General features: G+C 43.2%; 1 long non-coding RNA gene across 1 annotated transcript in view; it reads right to left on the bottom strand.

The window, feature by feature from the left end:
- The window catches only part of LOC123598517, a 60893-nt gene that overhangs the window by 19672 nt on the left and 20300 nt on the right, over positions 1–20921 (bottom strand). The window contains exon 2 of the long non-coding RNA XR_006712660.1: positions 18777–18858. This is a non-coding gene — a long non-coding RNA (uncharacterized LOC123598517). The remainder of the gene's footprint in view (positions 1–18776; positions 18859–20921) is intronic.

Raw genomic sequence — 20921 nt, 5'->3', positions numbered from 1 at the left:
TTTATCCTACATTAAAAACACAATACAGAATAGCAGAAACAACACTACTATGAAAAATATAACTGAAACATTCTAAGAATTTTTTTTTGGCAATTCTTTTTTTCTTAAGGTATATACCACTAGAGATACATAATCATATTTATGGTTAAAGTTACTTGAAGTAGTTTTTCTCTGCGGGGTAATACCACCCACCAACTGGGTTTATATTTGGGATAACTTGCTTCGTTTTGCTTTCAATTTTCCAGAATTGCTTCTGTAAATCTAATTTTGTTTTAGAATTATATAGACTATTTACATGTTTTAATAGCTTTACTTATAGAATTAGATATATGTAAAGAATTGACCTTATGATTTCCATCACCACCTCTTACTATACTCCCTTCCTCTCCCTATAGAAAACTTGCTTTTACAGTTTATCCTTTACTTTTTTATGTAAGCAAATAAACATATAAATACAGATAGATACCATATCTTTCAGATAGATACCATATCTTTCAATTTCTTAAATGGTGGCATACTAGATGTACTTCTTTTCATATCGTGTTTTCATTTAATGTATCCTGGACATCACTCCATAGGAAAACATAGAAATATTCACATTCCTTTTGAAGAAAAAATTTTAAAGGTATAGTTAAAAGATAATAATAAATGGCAAATGTTTATTTTTAATTTATTTTTTAATTTGAGAGAGAAAGCACGAGTGGGGGAGAGAGGCAGAGGGAGAGAGAGAGAGCGAGAGAGGGAGAATCTTAAGCCCTAATGTAGGGCCTGACCTCATGACCCTGGGATCATGACCTAGTGGAAATCTAGAGTCATACGCTCAACTGACTGAGCCACTCAGGAGCCCCTAAAATACAAACTTTTATCCATTTTTACATATGTAATGCACCCCAATCAAGCTAACAAACACTTTTCCTGCTCTCGTAAGTGTCCCTGTGCCTCTGTGTCATTTATCCCTCTGTGACCCTTGTACCCAACCAATTTCTGATTTGCTTCCTGTCACTATGGATCAGATCACATTTTCTAGAATTTTATATAAATGGAATAATATGTATTTTTTTTCATTGGCTTCTTTCACCCTGCACAACGATTTTAACCATTCACCCATGTGGTTGCTATTATCAGTAAGTAGTTTGTTGCTTTTTATTGCTGAGTAGTATTCCTTTTGTGAATGGATCCCAAAGTATTCCAGTGTGAATGGATAAATCACATTATTTACTCATTCACCTGCTTATGGATATTTGGGTTATGTCCGGATTTGGGCTATTACACATAAAGCTGCCATGAACATTCATGTACCAGTATTTGTGTGGACTTTAACCTAGTTGGTTTCTTCAAAAACTAAACACACTTAAGCATATAACTCAATCATTCCATTCCTAGATAATGCCACTTTGTAGCTGCACAATATTCTTTTGCACAGATGTTTCATAGTTTATAGGATAGTTCCCTGTTGATGGACATTAAGGTTGCTTTTAGTTTTTTATATAGTAAATATATAATTTTGTGCGTGTGTCATTTGGTATTTCTGCCAGTGCATATTTACTATTTATTCCAGGCAGATTCCTGGAAGTGGGATTTTTCCCCAAGTTTTTTCCAGTAAAGGACAGGCTGGTAGGCAGAGAAATCCTCCAGTTCTGTGCATTTTCACAATGACCGCATTCTCGAAACTTATCAGAATAGAATCTAAAGGTGAAAATATCTGAAATTGCAGCCAACCCCAACCCCCTCCTGGCTCAAATAATGACAAGTTCAAAGACAGATGCACTTTAAATTCAAGGTCCCAAAAGGTTAAAAGCAAAAGGATGGAAAAAGATATACTATGCAAACAGCGACCACAAGAAATCTGATGTAACTATATTAATTTCAGACAGAGTAGAATTTAAGACAAGAACTATTACCAGAGATAAAGAGGGATACTTCATAAAGTTAAGAAGGTTAATTTACCGAGAAGACATAATCCTAAATGTGCGTGCCCCTAATAGAATTTCTCCTTAATCATATACTAAATTTCCAAATGCAATTGAATATTACTGTATTTTATAAAATCTTTTCTTCTTCGTTCTGTCTATTCATGGGCAAATACCATCCTGTTTTTATTAAGGCTTAGAGAAGCTTTGTGATGTGCTTTTAATATCTAGTAGATTTAGGCCCTCAATCTGGCCCCACTGTTCTTGGTTTTTCTAACTGCTATTGCTCTTTTCCCTCGAAGTGGACTCTATAATCAATTTATCTAGCTCTGTAAAAAAAAGTCTGATGGTATTTTTATTATTGCATTAAATCTATAAACTAACTTAGGAAGAAAAGATCGTTATGATATTGAGGCCTCCTGTTCAAGAACATATATTTTTTTCACGGATTCAGGTCTATTTGGTTTATTGATTTTTACCTTACAGAATAAAGCTATAGACAAATTATGGCAGACATCATAACAGTTATGAAACAGAATGTTGCCAATTTTGGAAATGCAAAAGAAAAAGCATGGCTGATTATAGTTGAGGGATAGAACGGTGAGGAAGAGCAGAAAGAAGTGTAGGGCTTTTATTAGCCTTCATGAAGTAAGAAATCAGAAATGACAAAACAAGAAAAGGGTGTACTTATTTTTACAGAAGTTAGAGAAATTAAACCACAGTAATGTTACTATGTTTGTAGGAGGGAAGAAGGGTCAATAAGGTGTATAGAGCTAAGGCACTGTCCACCTTAGCAGGAGTTAACAGGGAAGGTCTACCAGTGATACTCTGATGATTTGGAGGACGATGGGAATAGGAGTATTTAATGGACAGCTATGGAAAGGAAGACACCCTAAACAATCTGAGCTCTCAAACTTGGGTTGCTGCCTTCCTTTCATCAGACACCCACAGACCCAGCTCTAGTTTGGAGGTTTTCCCCCTGCACAGCAGACGGAAAGTTGCTCACCACTTCACGAGCAACAACCCCCAACCATGGCAGCAGCATGCCACACCAGGGGTGAGGAAAGAATAACTAGATTATAGCCGTCTTTCTGTGTTTTCCATCTGATCCCTGTGCCCCAAGAGGGACTTCTTTTCTTTTTATTAAAATCCAGGGGTTAATTGATTTGATTACTCATGCATACTAGGGAACAGGAAGTAGACTATAAATTACTGAAGTGGGCTGTCTGAGTTCAATCTCCAATCACAGGCAGTGGTAGACGATGGAGTAAGGGATGAGGCTCCCCCAGTTAGGGCCTCAAGAAGCCTCAGGCTCCATCAACAACCTGCCTCAAATCCTTCCATGGTTTCTCAGCAAAGCTTCTCCCCACTCCACCTGCTCCTGTCTGGCCAATGGTTCCTCTTTTGTGCTTTTATCTTTACTCTTTAGGGCTCTCCATTTATTCATTTAGATAAGAATACGTGTGAATTGACGGGTAGAGGGTGGGACCAAGGAACAGGAGACGAGTATGTAGTCCTGTCTCCAGTCTCCTGTCATTTCTCTCCTTTCTCTCCCAAGGCACATTCCAAGTTTTAGATTTACCATGAGAAATATGATTATTGAGTAGGCTGGATTCTCAGGTCTGCTGGCCACCACATCTCCTGTAGTGAACCTACGAGATAAAGAATTATGACGTGTGCTTGGTGTTATGGAATAAAAGCAAAGGAAGTTGGACAGTGCCACAGGACAGCCCTCTTTCATGAACAGAGAAACATTCTGCAATCCGAACCCCTCCCTGGGCCTCATGGGGCACCTTCCATGTTAGCTCTCCAGAAAAGTGGTCCATCAAAAGCTAATCAAGTAAAACAGTGATAATTTCCTATGGAGGTCGACCAAAGCCAAAGTAAGAAAATGGTGCATTTTGCATTACCACCCCAACTGTGATGGGAGAGTGTAGACACAGTCAGTATCAGGACAGTCACGTCTCTGATCCTTCATTCCCAAATCCTGTGTGATAGAAACACTGCTTATGTGGCTTTCCTGATACTTGTCATCGGGGATTACCACATACTTACTCTAGAAAAATGTTATGTTTGTGAACATTAGCCTGGAGCTGCTGTCTGGGCACTGGGACAATTACCAAAGGCAAGGTGGCGTAAGGTGACTCAGACACGCGAGGAAGAAGAGGAGAGAAGGAATTAACAAGAGAAAAGCCAGCAAGAAAGAGGGAGCAGCTTTGTGTCTGAGACAGAATTGTGACAGAGGATGAGTTGGACACATTTTTCCTTTGCCCCAAGACTTAGCCTCTCTTGCCCGTCACAGGCCCAGAGGATTCCCTTCAAAGCCATGTGCAGATGGAAACACCCGCCGCACCCCCAGACATTGGGTGCATAGAGAGGGGTTTCCCTCCCTCTCACTCTGTCTTTCGCCTGCCGGCCAACTGTGGGGTTGGAGCCTGTGTTCAACTCTGTGACCCCTTAGTGAGAGGAGGGAGTGCCACCACGGTCTTGTGTCTCTGAGGCAGCACGGCCCACGGAGTGGTGGAGCTGGCTAATCTTTAATCTGACTCCACTCAGATGAGGTCCACAGCTTCTCTAAAGAGCAGACGCCTTCCCAGGACCATTGGCTGCCGTGTATCTCCAGCGCCTAGAAAGCCACCGTGGTCGCCCTGACAAGCTGCCCTGGCGTATTGCCCCCACACACCTTCTCTCAATTCAACTCCAACAGCCTCTCCTGCAGCTGCTTCCCACACGTGCTCTGTCCCCACCCAGGTATTTTCTACCGTCAGGTGCCAACATCTCCTAGAGTCAACAATTCAGCTAACAATTTGTTTGTGGGTTCATCCTCTAGTTGAATGGAAGAAAGAAATCTGGTGACAGATTAACCAAAGCAAACACAGAGCCAAAAGGAGTAGAGTGGAAATATAAATTACACCCTATGGGAGTCCAAAAGAAAAGATGATTAATTACAACCAAGTGAATCAGGAAATGCTTCATGGAAATTGTATCTGCACTGGGCCTCAGTGGGCAGGTTTCGACAGGCCAAATAGGAAAAGGTATTCCATAGGGCAGCAGTGGTGTAAGACAAGGACAAAGCTGAAAAGGGTTAGGGTAGGTGGAGTTCTGATCACTGACGGCCTTGAATGCTGTGCTCAGGAACGTGGAGCTCATTCTGTACACAGTGGGGAACCAGTGGAGGCTTTTAAGCAGAGGAATGATAGTATCAGATCTAATAATACTGACCCTTTATGGAGTACTCACTGTGATCCAGGCATCCCACTAAACACTTCACAGGCATTCACCTACTTAGCCTTCATGATGGCCCCCTGAGGACGGTGAACTGGGACAGCAGTTTGGGGATGGGTCAGGGGCAGAATGGTTAGGGGAGAGGCAATAGGAGAGGACATGATTTCAATGGACTAGAGCTCAGGGAGAAGGGCCTGAGTTCAAGCCTACTGGCAGCAGCAATGACAACTGGCATTAGAATTCTGAGCAGGTAGAATCAGAGGACCTGGTGGTCAATTAGCTCCTGGAGTCAAGGGCACCAGTGACCAGATCTAGAAGGAAAGTCTCCAGGTAAACAACGCCAGCAGTCTCAAGACTTAGCTCCCCTACCTCTCCACTAACATCCCAGTCTCAGGAGAACAAGACACTTTCCCACCCGCTGACCACGAGACTTGGAAATTCAGCAAAGTTATAGCAATGAGGGCTCTTCCACTTGGTCCAGGTGGGAGACCAGATGGGACATGGAAGCAAATGAACTGAGAGCAATAAAAGCCCTCCCTATATGAAGCACTAACTATGTGGCAGGCCCCGTACTGGGCGCTTCACAGGCCTCAGGTCACTTAATGTTCAAAGTATCACTACATTGCTTTACTATAATGAAACAGATTCAGAGAGATTAGGTAACCGGCCTGAGCTCACACAGCTACTAAGGGGCAGCTCTGAGACACGCACGCTCGCAAAGTCGATGCTTCTGGCTGGTGCGTGAAACTGCCTACACGGTAGATCGACTTCTCACAGGGCGGGCAAGATGTGTCTGGCTCAAGTTGGGTTCGTGCTCACATCTATTCATTCAGTTATTAGTCCAGTCACTCACTTATTCATATATTATGCCATTACTGAGCACCTACTATGTGGTAGGGAGGGTGCTGGGTAGTCAGAATAAAAAAATTAACAAGACGCCATCTTTGCCCTCAGTGAGAACAGTCTAGAAGGGGAGGCAAACAAGCAAACAGGGGAGGGCAGCTAACCTGGCTTGTGGGGGTGAAGGGGGAACTGAAGAAGACTTTCAGAGGTGATATGTAGGCTCAATCTGGAAGGAGTAAAAGGGTGGCTGGGCTCAGGTGAGGAAGTGAGAAGACAGCAGTGTTCCAGACAGTAGGGCTGATGCAAATGCACAGGCCTGCCTGAGAAATGATGAACTCTGAACTGAGGACCAGAAGCAACTTGGGTTGCCAAAGGCAGAGACGAGAGGCAGAGGAGGCAGAGGCTGGAGGGTAGGGGAAAGAGAACGTTCCACTCAGAGTCAAGACATGGGTAGCGACTGAAGGGCAGACTTATATTTAATAAAGCTCTCTCAGGCTGCAGAGGGGAAGAGACAGGGGGCCAGAAGGTGAGGGAGGAGGCTACCGGTACACGTTTGGGACAACAGAGAGGCCAAGGAGTGGGAAAAAGATCTGGAAAATGTTTACGGGTAACATAGGGACTCCTAGTAAGTATTCCAGATGGGAGCAAAGGGCTGGGGCACCCTCAAGGATGACTCATGTCCTCAGCTTCCTCCACCAGCAGGCTTTCCACTCGAAATGGCTCTTTGCAGGTAGGTGGATACCAGTCAATCCTTATGCTCAATGCACACAGCCTGCGTGGATACCTGTGGTTCCCAAACCACTGCTTTTGGGGGAGTGCTAAGTATCTATGGAGTGAGGCTTCAGTCCTGGAGCCACCAGCCAAGGGAGGGTGTAACCCTCTCCACATGCAGGAAAAGGTTAGTTCAGGAGGATTGAGTCTCTCAAGCTTTGCATATTCCCAAGAAACACCTGATTTAGGCATGGCCCCTGGCCAGCTCCTGGGAGATGAGCTCTAGAGTCTCTGGAATATTCTGCCTGATAAGAGTGTTTCTGTATGCCCGAAGTCTTGGGCCATATGTTAGCAGTTTGTTCAGATAGTTTATGCTAACAATGTGATTTGTGGTGAACACCTATTTTGCTCTGGGGATGGAGTCTGAGTAGCTGAGGTCAGCCACACAGCACAGCATGCCTGCATGACAGACCCCCTCTCCCCAATAAAAACCCTGGATACCAAGGCTGGGGTGCACTTCCTTGGTTGGCAACACTTCGCATATGTTCTGACACACCACTACCAGAAGAATTAAGCACATCCCATCAGCTCTACTGGGACTGGACATCTGGAAGCTTGCACCTGGTGTCTCCTGGACTTTGCCCCATATGCCTTTTTCCTTTGCTGATTTTAATCTGCATCCTTTTACTGTAATACACTCTAACCACAAGTATAAGAGCTTTCCTGAATGCTGGGAGTTCCTCTAACAAACCACAGAGCCTGAGGCTGGTCTTGGGTACCCCTGATCCCACCAAGGGGTGACAGCAGAAAAGCACACAGACCAAAACCCAGTATTTCACCCCAGAGGAGGCAACTTTAGAGTCAGGTCCTGCAAAAACAACCTAAGTGGAATACTTTGTGTACCACACAGAGGGCACAAGGACACCTGGAATGCTGGGAGAATATTTTCCAGCTTCTCCAGAATCCAGGGTCGCTCTGCTGTTCTCCCTGTGGCCTCTAGGAGCTTGCTTTGGTTCTGACCTCTATTATCCAACAAAGCACTTTACCTTTTGTTTTCAGCTCTTGCAAAAAGTGTAATATCCTCCCTCTGCCCCTCCAGTTTGTTTCTTTTGCCAGATAGTTGTGTCAAAACTGCCGGCAATTTCCAGATTCTGTAAAAGAGAATTTGCCCTGAACAACAGATGTGAGAATCTACAGTGTGCCCTAGAAACATAATACATCACTATGGTGGAAATTTATAGGTTATTCGGATAACATGCTGTGATACAACAGGGAAACTAAGCTTCTCAGCAACGTGTATGATCTACAGCCAGGAAATCTGAGGTTCGAGTTGATGTGAATACAAGCTTTCTGTGCTCAACCTTCCTCCTCACTTTACCGCTTGCTCGGTTTGTTGACAGAACGTGAGATGTTGCGAATGAGTGGCACCCACCTTCTCTTCACATTTATCCAGAAAAGGATCTGGACCAATAGGTATTTCTGCTCAACTTGCAGTCCAAACCCATTCTTGGCTTCAACTCCAAGCCTAGGCATCAGGAACTTTTTTACAATATTTCAGTTACATGAATGACTTTTCAGAATACATCCCTATACACATTTGTAAAGCCACTCTGCATCTCCCCAGGCCCTGCCACGTCCTGGTTTAGCTTCCTCTTCATTATCTCCCTCTCTCCAGTACACCGGGGCCCTCAGTACTGCACCTAGATCAGTGGGAAGCAAGACAGGAAGTTCTTCACCTCTTTATGACCTTGTGTGAGGCACGGCTCAATGTGGACAGCAGAAATATGGGTACTGTAAGCAGAGAGGAACTTAATACAAGAAACGCAGTGGTAGCAAGTTATTGGAAGGGCTAGAAGACTGGATTCTAGGCTGGGTTCTGGAAAGCCCGCACTAGAACTATAGAGTTCAAGTCTGTACTTCCATGCCTGCTAACCAAGGGTCTACATCCTCTGCTACTTCCTCCAAACCACCTTTCTACCTCAGGAAGCTAGAGAATGACATTGCTGCAGGCCTTCCCTCTGTCCTTGACCTTGCTCAGCAACAACAACCACTGGAGCAAGACGACAGCCCCTCCCTCGCTTCCACAATCCAAATCCTGCTCCTGCACGTAAGGTGGATGCCAGACCCCAGCTGTTGAGGGAAGGTTAGGAATTTTTCCAGCATTCTCAGTACAGGAAACATTACTAGGTGAGGGTGGAGACTTGAGTCAGGAGATACACTGCACTCCACTGCAGGCTATTAAGGTGTTTTCAAGATCTCACATTCCGTGTATGACCAGGATCCTGAATAAGAAAAGACAACAATCTCCAGAGAAGGACATAAAGGAGGAAAGTATGCCTTCTGCTACCATCTCCTCTTCCACTGCAATCTGCTTAGAAGTTATTTCCAACTAGTCCTGCCCTCTTAGCTTGTGTCTCTTCTGACTACTTTCAGTCTAGCCCCCTGTTGCTAAGAGTCGACAATGACTCCAAGTCTGAAGCTGGAAGAGATTCTAGAAACAACCCTTTATTTAAAAGAAAAGAGCTAGAAACTTGAGAGTTTCCGTAAGTCTCCCAACTTTATCACTTGGGTCTTCAACTACCTTCATCAAAATATTTAAGGTAACTCAGTGATGCTAGAGATGCCATAGCTTTTTGCTCTTCAATTCAGCAAAGGTTTTTTAAAACGTCCTAGCCTTTCCTGTCAAGTGTTAATCTCTTAATTTTGAATACAAGTGGTCCCCCAAAGGCCCTGATTAACTGGACCTTAGGGGGACCTTCCTTAACTCTGATATAGAGAACATAGGGAGTATTCAGAAAGAATATATATTTTAACCAGAGATGCTTGCTTGCTTGCTTGCTTGCTTGCTTTAATGTTTTGAGAGAAAGAGAGACAGAGGGTGAGCGGGTAAGGGGGAGAGAGAGAGACACACAGAACCCAAGCAGGCTCCAGGCTCTGAGCTGTCAGCACAGAGACCGACCTGCGGCTCAAACTCAAGGACCACAAGATCACGATCTGAGCCAAAGTTGGACGCTTAACCAACTGAGCCACCCAGGCGCCCAAACCAGAGATGTTTTCATTTGTTTCGTTAGTTGCTCTCTATATTTCTGTTCTCTATTTCCTAAAACAATATGAGGTATGAAAAACAGAGTTTTTAAAAAACACACACAAAGAGGAATACAGTACTTTGGGATGGGCATGAGGGGCAGAGATATGGCTAGTAAAAGAGAAACGCATTTTGGGACACCTGACTTTGAAGATTCCAGAACTTCCTGGATATTCCAGTCCTTGGATAACTCTGAAGAAAGACTCCAAGGAATTTGAGAGTGGGAATTTAGGAATTCAGTTAGAAGACACTAAACTGAAGAGCCGGAGAGTTTGTACCACTGAAAGGGACAACTGGTGAACAGACAAGACTGCTTCAAGGCAGGGGTTTCTCAACCTCAATATTACTGACATTTTGGACGAGATAATACTATGCTCTGGGGCTGTCCTGTGCATGGTAGCGTGCTTAGTGGTGTCCCCAGCCTGTAGTCTTCAGATGCAAGTAGCAACTCCACAGTCCTCATCACCAAAAATGTCACCAACATTGATAACTGCCCCTTGGCGGGGGTGGGGGGGACAAAATTATCCCCAGTTGAGAACCACTCATTTAAAGTTTAAACTTGTGAATCAGAGAGAGAGAGAGAAACAGGGGAAGAACCTGGGAAGTTAGCATTTCTCTTTTAATCTCACATATTTCTTTTAGGCGGTGACTTCAGGACCTCAGCTGATACAGACCTTCCTCGACTTACAAGGGGGTTTAAATTGAGATAAACCCCATCATAAAGTGAAAATATCATTAAATCAAAAAATGCATTTAATATACCTAACCTACCTACCTGCTGGACATCATAGCTTAGCCCAGCCTCCCTGAAACATGCTCAGAACATTTACATTAGCCTACAGTGGGGCAACATCACCTAACATAAAGTGTATTTTATAATGAAGTATTGAATATCTATCTCATGTAATTTATTAACTACTGAACTGAAAGTGAAAAACAGAATGGCTGCATGCAGAATGGCTATCAGTGCAATGGGTGTTCACCCTCGTGATCATGTGGCCGACTGAGAGCTCCAGCATCCTAGCGCATATCCCTAACCCAAGAGAAGATCAAAATTCAAAGTCCAAAGTATAATTTCTACTGAATACATATTGCTTTTGCCCCATCGGAAAGTTGAAGGTTCTAAATCGAACCACTGCCCATCTTCGACCTTCTTTCGGCATTTCCTCTTCATCTTAAAATACCGTGGCATCTTTGGGGCGCCTGGGTGGCGCAGTCGGTTAGGCGTCCGACTTCAGCCAGGTCACGATCTCGCGGTCGGTGGGTTCGAGCCCCGCGTCGGGCTCTGGGCTGACAGCTCAGAGCCTGGAGCCTGTTTCCCATTCTGTGTCTCCCTCTCTCTCTGCCCCTCCCCTGCTCACACTCTGTCTCTCTCTGTCTCAAAAATAAATAAAAACTTAAAAAAAAAAAAAAAATACCGTGGCATCTTTATTGATAAGGGCTCCTCCTACTGGACATGCTGTGGTTTCCCCTTCAGTCTCCAAAAGCTAAGATGTTGCCCCCTCAGCTAGGATATTTTAGCAAACCCCCACCCCTTATTCCCTGTCACAAATGTACTAAAGAATGGGGCGCCTGGGTGGCTCAGTCGGTGAAGCGTCCAACTTCAGCTCAGGTCATGATCTTGCTCTTTGTGAGTTCGAGCCCTGCGTTGGGCTTTGTGCTGACAGCTCAGAGCTTGGAGCCTACGTAGGATTCTGTGTCTCCTTCTCTCTCTGTCCTTCCCCCACTTGTGCTCTGTTTCTCTGTGTCTCTTAAAAATAAATAAACATTAAAAGTTTAAAGAAAAAACCAAACGTACTAAAAAAAGCTCAAAGGTCATCTATCACTGCATAAGTTGAACAGTTTGGAGGAACTGTTCCACACAAAAGCTGTTGAATTCAAAGACATTCTGAAGAAAGAGAAAAAAGTTCAATGAGAGCATCAGTGATTCCTCCACTCTGAAAAGAGGTTATCATGCTTCAAATGAGCACACAGTCACATAAGAAACTGCCTGGAATATCCCTTGGTTCTCTCCCGAAGCAAGCCCTTCTCTGTGCCCCTCAGGAAGTCTCTGCCTGTGACCATATGTCTGACCCCCAAACCCGTTTCTTGACTCAAAGATTGACAAAGACTCTTCCTTTTCTCTCCTTATCTCCTCTGTGGCACCAGGGGGCCTGAGAACTCCAGTGATGTCTTAAATACCTTTTCTCTGACATGACATCAAACTCAAAAGTGGCAGACTTGCTAGAAGGAATGCCTTTGATATTACGAAGCCTTTAAAAGTCCTGCTTACCTTCTAGAAAGGATGTAACCTGAGAGCCGATCTCTGGCAGGCATCCACTGATCTCAGGAGATGTTAGAGGCAGAATTCACTCAGTCAATAATTATTTATTGGGTACCCACTATATGCCAGGTACTTGGTTAGGGGCTAAAGAGAGAGACATAATTCTGCCTTGAACGGATCCACCATAAAGCAGAGAAAACTGATAAATAAAGTGGTGTGATAGGGAAGCACACAGTGCAGACAAGTGTTATCAATGAAGGCTAACACCAGACACAAAAGGTTGATGGTGGACTTCACAGCAGTCAAGTTAACATCATCTGAACCCAGTGGCCAATCAATCCTAACATCTCAAAAAGTGAAACAATCCGTCATACGTTCCTCCCAACGTGACAGAGTAGAAAGCACATAGCACCACTTATGGAGTATTACTGGCAAAAAAAAAAGTACTGAATCTAATTAAGTCAGCTTTACCCAATAACAGGAAATACAGGGGTTAAAGGAACAGGTTAAATGACACCAAGAGGATGCAATCAGACAAATTCAGAACAAAGGAAGTTGTACAGTGCAAATAATCTAGTCTCTTCAACAAATAAATGGGATGAATTCCAAAATAATAATAATAATTGTTATTATTAACACTAATAATAATTGGTTAATAATAAGAGCTGTTAGAGATGAAGATAAATTGAAATTTAAGATACAAACCAACCAAATGTAATTTTGTAGAGATCATTTAGATCTTTATTCAAACCATAAAAGGACATTTGGGGGAAAATTACCTGAAATTAAACATGAATTAGAGATTAGATGATATTAAAGAATTATTATTACCTTTATTGAGAATAATAATGGTATCATGGTTCTTAGTCTTTTCTTAAAAAATTTTTTTTTTCAACGTTTATTTATTTTTGGGACAGAGAGAGACAGAGCATGAACGGGGGAGGGGCAGAGAGAGAGGGAGACACAGAATCGGAAACAGGCTCCAGGCTCTGAGCCATCAGCCCAGAGCCTGACGCGGGGCTCGAACTCATGGACCGCGAGATCGTGACCTGGCTGAAGTCGGACGCTTAACCGACTGCGCCACCCAGGCGCCCCTCATGGTTCTTAGTCTTAAAAGGGTTCTCAGATTTATTTGAGCTGGCTAAAATATTCCAGATATATCTGCACATTATTTGTATAATTAAAATGAAAATGAGAAGTAAAAGAAAAAATAAAGTGTAGAAACCAGGTCTTTCTTATTCAACATAACATATGAGAGGGACCTCACTTAATCTAAGGAGTTGGGTAGAAGGCACATCTACGGAAACCAGGTTCCAATGATGTTGATTACTGCAGAAGACGTATTCTGAAGAGAAGAGAGAAGCAGGTAAGATGTATTCTAAGACCTTGCTACTCAAAGAGTGGTCCCTGGCCCAGAGCACCAACATCTCTTGTGTTTTATAAATGCAAAATCTCAGGCCCATCTCAGACCCATTGAATCAGAAAATATATTTTAACAAAACACCCAGGTGATTCATTTGCACATTAAAATTTGAGACTCACTGCTCTAAGCGCGTGCTCATCTTTTAATAAAGTTGCTTCATTATCCACCTCTGAAAGCTCCTAGTGACCAAATCTAAGATTTCATGCAGAATCCCCTGGGAGCAAAGATTTGTGTATTAATCTGTTGCAACACCTACACCAGTTCCCTTACTAATGGCTGATCCACCATCTATTCCTGGCCCCAAGCCACACAACATCCTCCCTGCCATGCTTCCTAATTGGTAATCTGCCACCCATGACCTTGACCAGATGGTGTACTGCCTTGGGACCCCTGGCCTCATCAGCTGATTCCACACTTAGGCAGAACCACCATACAAAGGGAGGCCAGTGCCTGGAGCAGCCGTAGAGATGGATGGGCCCCCAAAGATTGTGGCATGCAATTAAAGGGAAAGAACTCTATTAAGTATTTTTATGAGAGGCCAAGGCCCTTTACAGATAGGGGTCACCAGCCCTGCTATTAATCTAGTCTTGCTCTGTCCTCCGAATAGAAAATACTTTACATATGAAGAGATATGAGGAGGGCACAGGGGCAGATGTGGAGTGCTTCAAATCCATCCGGATAAGTGGGAGTCCCTTCTACCCTCTATTTACCCAAGACAGGAAGGAAGGTTTGTCTCCATTAGTGATATCTTTTGGGTAGAGCCAACTTGGGAGCAGTGTCTATGCCTTCTTTGTGATTAACTTTTGTTCATGCACATGGCTGTTTAATGAATATTGATTCTGGTGATTGCTTTGATTAATAGGGTCTGAGGAATTTCACACTTAATATCTGAGTTGAGATGAGGCATGTGGCATCATTTCAATTCTCAGGGAACCGGCAACTACATCACAGCCTCTTTTATAAAGTGTCTTAAAAGAAATCCTTTCCATGTTTCTGAATATTGGCCATCAGACATGCCCGACATCTTCAAGTCTGACTTTTAGTTTTGCATCAGCTAGCTGCCTGAGGGTGTAGAAAAGAGAGCTGAACAGTGACACTGTGGGGGTGGTGGTTTAGGATGTGGGCTCTGAAGCCAAATTGCTTGGGCTTAAATCCCAATTTTGCTATTTACCATCTGCGTGACACTGAAATTACTTACCACCTCTGTGCCTCAGTTTCCTACATGTAAATGGGGATAATAATGTCTTCTGTCTCACCATTTTGTCATGAGGGTCATATGAGGTAACATATGTAAAGCACTCGGAAGAGCGCCTGGAACAGAGTAAGTGCTCACTAACGTCATTATTATCACTGATACAAATACCTACTACGTTCCAACACCAATTCTCTGACACTAACTGGGTGTCCTATGATTCCATTCAATTCTGACACTAACTACTCAGAGTTAGCACAGACCCAAGAAGTTAAGGGTAAAGTCCTTTTATTCTAATTACTTGTAGTACCAGACCCCACGAGATAAAGAGCAAGGTCCCCAAGATAGCCCTTATTTCAGATGCCAGTTGCAAGGGGGATCCCCAGATACCTGCACTTGTGTGTGACTTGGCTACAAATTCAGGGGTTCCAATGTCCCAGCCCCTCTTCAGGTTTGACAATTCACTAGAATGACTGAAGGCTACAGTTCTGAAACCGCCAAACACTGAAGGTACATAGGGTAAGTTCTTGCGGGAAAGGCACAGAACTTCTTTGCTCTCTCTGGGCATGTGACCCTCTCAGCACATCCACTTCTTCACCAACCAGGAAGCTCTCCTCAGCGCCGGTTTTCAGTTTTTGTCTGGGGTTTCACTGTACTATCACCACTGATTAAATCACAGGCCGCTTGAGCGAACTCGATCTCCAGCCCTGCTCCTCGCCCCAGAGGTCAGGGGGTGGGGTTGAAAGAAAGTTCCATACTCTAATCATAACCATGTCTTGGTTTTTCTGACATAACCAGTCCCCCCCTTGAAACTATTTAAGGCCCGTCAAGAGTCACCTCATTAGCATAAACTCAGGTATGGTCAAAGGGGCTCTTAGGATAATAAAAGACTCTACTATCACATGGGAAATTCCAAGGATTTTTGAAACTCTGTGCCAGGAACCAGGGACAAAGACCAGCTGTGTTCTTTATTATATCATACTCAATAAATATTCCAGCACTTACGTTGGGCCAGGTACTATGCTAGGCACTGGGGAATAATCTGTATTTTCAATGGTTTTCATTAAGCCACAAGCCTGCAGAACAGCACCAAGCCTTGACCAGGATTCAGGATCAGCACCTTTACTTCACCATCATGACCACCCACACAGAACCATACCTCAAGGGTTTGAAGAACCACAACTTTTTTGGGCTGCGGGGCACCTGAGAACTTATGAAAACAACTCCACCCCTTTACAGACGAGGAAACCAAGAATCAATTGGCTCAAAGTTTTATTCAGTCAGTGACACATGTCATGACTGATAATCTGTACCTATTTCCATTCGCCATGAGCTATGGGATCAGAGACCTCAGCAACTGTGCCAAAGGTGAAAAGTAGCTATTTACTGTTCTTTGGATTAAGGGCCTAGTCATTCTCCTCTGCCCCACTATTATGGCCCTCAGAGTTGGCTTGGAAGACATATAGGACATGATAGCGAGCGCTGTTGGTCAGAGGAACAGACATCAGACATCCCTTCTCCCTTCTCTCCTAAGCTAATCAGCTCTCCTACCACCACCTTCCTCCCTGGAGGAAAGGTCCTAAATCTCTGGCAACTCCATTCTACTCGGTATTTGAGGAGGGGACACCCACCATGTACAGAGCATCCTAGTAGCTGCTGGGTACACAGAGCTGAGTAAGACTTGGTCTTATATATCTACATACATAACTTGAATGAGAAAAAAAAATGTGAGAAATGTGGCACCAAAGGCATAGTATACCATCAGAATATAGGGGAAAGAGAGATTAATTAAGGTGAGGAATCCTAGTAACACTGCTTTTACAGGGTACTAACCTTTCTGCTAATCTAAAGGCTGATGAGGAAGAACCCAAAAGCTAAAATATGCTGAGTGCCTGCCATGCTATGCAAATACACAATGTTTTATTTGCCTTCAATCCTCTAATTAAGGGTTTTCAAATGATTTTTATCATGTGCCCTAATTTATAAAACATGTGGACAATTTCATAAATATATACATGGTTACGGGTGAAGTGTGAACATATACTGACGTATTGTGTAAAGCACATAAAACACAGCAAGATAATAAAAATGACCAATTGGAAAACCGGATTTCCCATAGATGGCTATTATCAACATCCTCTGTTCCCACCTATTCTTTCTGACACTCCTTCGTTGAGGGGTGATGTCTGTGTTCCCTCCCTTTGAACCTGGGTGCAAGTTTGTGGCTACCCCAGCTAGACAGGGTCATAAAAGGAGATACCACTCTGCTTGGCTCTTTCTCTCTTGGGATGTGTGCCTTGGGGGCCCTGAGCTGAAACAGAGGGTAGATGGCCCAGGCAGACAGGAGCTGACAGTCCCCATCAACTCCCTGACGGGATGATGCAGGTCCCAGCCTTTGAACCGGCCCAGGTGACACCATGTGGAACAGAGACCAGCTATCCTGCTGAGCTCTGCCCACATTGTAAAATGGTAAGTGGGATCAATACTGTCGGTGCTCTAAACTGCTAAGTTTGGGAGCGATGTGTTCTACAGCCACAGTAACTAGAAAAAAAAACAAAGATGAGGTAAAATACTTCTAAATTATCTTACTTTATCAATGGCATAAAAACTCTTTATACTCTTAATATTATCATTCATAACAATATGTTTAGTGAGAGCAACGTAGTTGGATATACTTCATTAAAAAGCAAACAAACAACTCACGATGCAATAATTCAGAGTTGGGAGTTCTATGCCTGGTTTATTTCCCCACTAGATTTTTTTTAAATTGAGGTATAATCGACATATAACATTGTATTAGTTTCAGGTGTACAACGTAACGATTCGATATTCATACATATTTTGAAGCGATCAACGCAGTAAGTCTGGTTAACATCCATCATCACACACAGTTACACATTTTTTTCTTGCAATTGAATTTCTAAGATCCTAGTAACTTTCAAATATACATTATTATTAACTATAGTCACCATACTGCTATATATTCTATCCCCAGGACTTATTTATTTTATAACTGAAGTTTGTACCTTTTGACCCCTCTCCCCATTAGATTTTCATGGCAGACTTGGCCAAAAAGATACCTCATTTCATGAAAACACAATATAAGCCTATGGATTGTACCCTGTAGTTAATGTTACTAACCCGTATTTCAAAGTGTCTTGACAAATCTTAATTATTTTGTCTTCTTGTCAGAGCTAAGTATATCCATTTTGTTTTTACCCCAAAACGTGGCTGAGAGCTCAGGCCAAGAGTAGACGATCTGGCCCCACCATTCTCTTGATTGCTTGTCTGCTGCTTCTTTACAGGAATCTCTTAATGCCACGCAATCATTTAATGAGGAAAAGTTCAGTTACACCAGATAAAGAAGAGAGGCACTACTGCTGTAGTCACCTGTTTACTACCTCCAGAAGCCCCTCACCGCCCTCAGGATAAATAAATATCCAAGCCTCAAACCTGGCAGACCGTGTCATCTGCTCCCTCACATGCACCTGGGTGCCAGCCTTTCCAAATCACTTGCAGCCTCTGTTCAGTTCCTCACAGTGAATGATTATGGAATACATCCATGTATCTGAGTTGAAGTCAAATGCACAGAAGACAGCCGCTCATTCTAAATGTATGCACACTTTGTCAAGGATGGTAGAGAGAAGGGGTCCCACGTACTTGTGTGACAACCTTACCCAAAACGATGGCAAAAATGAGCCAAACATTCCTTAAAGGTGCCTGAAACTGTAGGGTTGGGGGTGGGGGGCAGAGGAGTCCTTGTGCTAACTGAGGAGTTACCAACCACACTGTATTTCTCTTCTGACTTAGCGTGGATGGTATAATGGTAGCCACACCCCAACGGGTAGCCTTGACCACCTTTCCTTCAAATGTGTGATCTTTAAAGCCTTATTATCTTTTAAGTATGGTTCCCATTATCCCCTCGAACAAGACTGTTTATCTGGTACACAGCTTTACTTTTCTGATGAACGTCCATGGCAAAATCTAATTCTGTTACCCAAAAATTTCCTTTTGTAGCCAAACCTTTAAAAACTCATCTATTCTGTAAAGTAGGTATATTTATATTCCTCGTTTCCTTTAGGGATAGAGGAGGGAAATGGAGTAGGCAAATGCATTCAGCTCACCAGTTATTAATGTCGTGGATTACATCCTCCGCGGATTATAAGGGGTGTGTTTTTCATTCTGGGCCAACACTGACCGAAGTACCTGGGGAATAAAAACTCATTTTAAAATTAGCCCAAGCAAAAATAAATAATGAGGGAAGAAAATGCACTGTAAAAAAGAATAATATGAAGCAGGTGAAAGCCAGATAATACGGTTTTGATCAATCACTGCTTTGGACTGCCTTTTCCCTGCTTTCTCTGCCATTTGCATGCATAATTGAATGTTGCCTACTTGATGAAAAGGAACGCTTAGGAGAAAATATTGCCATCACGATGACCAAGAGTGGCTAAATTTGTGCTTTACGAACCTTCAAGGCTCCCTTGTAGGAAATGTCTCGTTTTCAGAGTCTGTGCCCCCTTAGAATTTAGGTCTAGTTTGCCTTTCATGGATAGGCGGTAGACCTTCTAGGGAATTAGCTCTCTATACCTTGGTGTGTCCCTATTAGCCTATTAGGGATTCTTAACGGCATTTCCTTATGAAATTTCCTCAGACATCCACAATTCCCAGGAGATCTGAACATGACATTTCTTAACACTCATACTTGCCTCTTCTCTTCCTTTATTTATCCTTTGGAAAAGTATTTTTTTTTTAACATTTATTTATTTTTGAGAGACAGAGACAGAGTGTGAGTGGGGGGAGGGACAGAGAGAGAGGGAGACACAGAATCTGAAGCAGGCTCCAGGCTCTGAGCTGTCAGCACAGAGCCCAACGCGGGGCTCAAACCCACGAACCGTGAGATCATGACCTAAGCCAAAGTCGGACGCTTAACTGACTGAGCCACCCAGGCACCCCTGGTGAGTATTTTGAAGATGTGGTCTCCTTCTTTTCCCAAATATATAGTGACCTAGACCTCTTCACTCCTTGGCAATCTCTGTGAATCTCTTCACCTCTTATCTTCCTTGTCACTGGAGTGATAGCATCTGAGTTAACTCGAGAGGAGAAGATAGCATTAATTTTGCACACCTCCAAAAGAATGATAAGGCTGTCTGTACATGATGGCAACACAGCTACTGTGAGGACTGATTTATTGAAACATAAGGTTGATAGTACAGATACAAGAAAATTAATCGTTTGATGGCAAATTCGCTTTCCCCTCTGTGGTAGGAGCGCCCAGTAGCTCAGACCTATATGTAGTGGAGTAATCCCCAGAAAGCCTTTTCTTCTGCCTTGCTAAGTAGCACTGTGTATCAACAAACCTTATAAAATAATACCTCGAGGTGCCCCACTGGTATTCTAGAAGCCATCTTTAGGAGCCAGTCAAGCTCAATGAACTGCTCCAGGGAAAGCTCTGACCTTCCAGTGAGTTCCTTGCTGGGCTTCTGCTGACAAGCCATTGACCTGAGGGGCAGAGGGCATTGTGTTTTCTTGTTCACCACTGGAAATTATAATATTTTCATAGACTCTCCTTAGGAAGACCAGAAAGTGCCTTCTTTTACTCCTTTTGTGATACTGTTAATTGAACTTCATGCAAAGTAAAATTGGTCTTCTACAGCTCCCTACACACGTGGGTTACACAGCAGATTTGACTACAACCAAATTGTTTTCTCCTTCGTTACATATTTTCCATTTTTTAATCTACACTTACAAATGCAGTCACTGAAAAAAAAAAAAAAACCAACTAGCCTTTGGGCCTAATGTACTTTTTTTAATAATGATTTTTTTAAAAGGGAACCTACATTGGCCTGACTTCCTTTTGTCTGAATAAAAGCTTTAGCACAGTATAAAAGGGTTGCATGTGCTGAAATGTTGCCCAAGGATATGTGTTATTATTCCTCCCCCCTTGACCAGCAGGGTCTCCGTTCTCTTTCCCTTTCAGCCTTTTGTTTGAACAGATGGGATTGGGGAAGCAGGGAAAGAAAGCCATTCTGTTCTCATTAACTCTCCCCATACACAAACACAAACCTGGGCTTCAGGGACTCTGAAACGGGACAGCTCCCACTCTATTGCCATTGAGACCTGATGTACTGAGATACAAAGAAAGCCAGGCCCAGGGCCCACATCACCATTTCAATGAGGTTGCTAACCAGTAAAATTATGTTTATGTACGTTTTGATAAGTACATTCTCAAAAAGATGTGTCTATATAACACAAGCAAATATCACGTG

This window comes from Leopardus geoffroyi, chromosome C1 (assembly GCF_018350155.1).
Source record: "Leopardus geoffroyi isolate Oge1 chromosome C1, O.geoffroyi_Oge1_pat1.0, whole genome shotgun sequence".
In the NCBI taxonomy this organism is placed as follows: domain Eukaryota; kingdom Metazoa; phylum Chordata; class Mammalia; order Carnivora; family Felidae; genus Leopardus; species Leopardus geoffroyi.
Note: the sequence above shows the minus strand (reverse complement) of the source record. Positions and strands in the feature narration are given on the sequence as shown.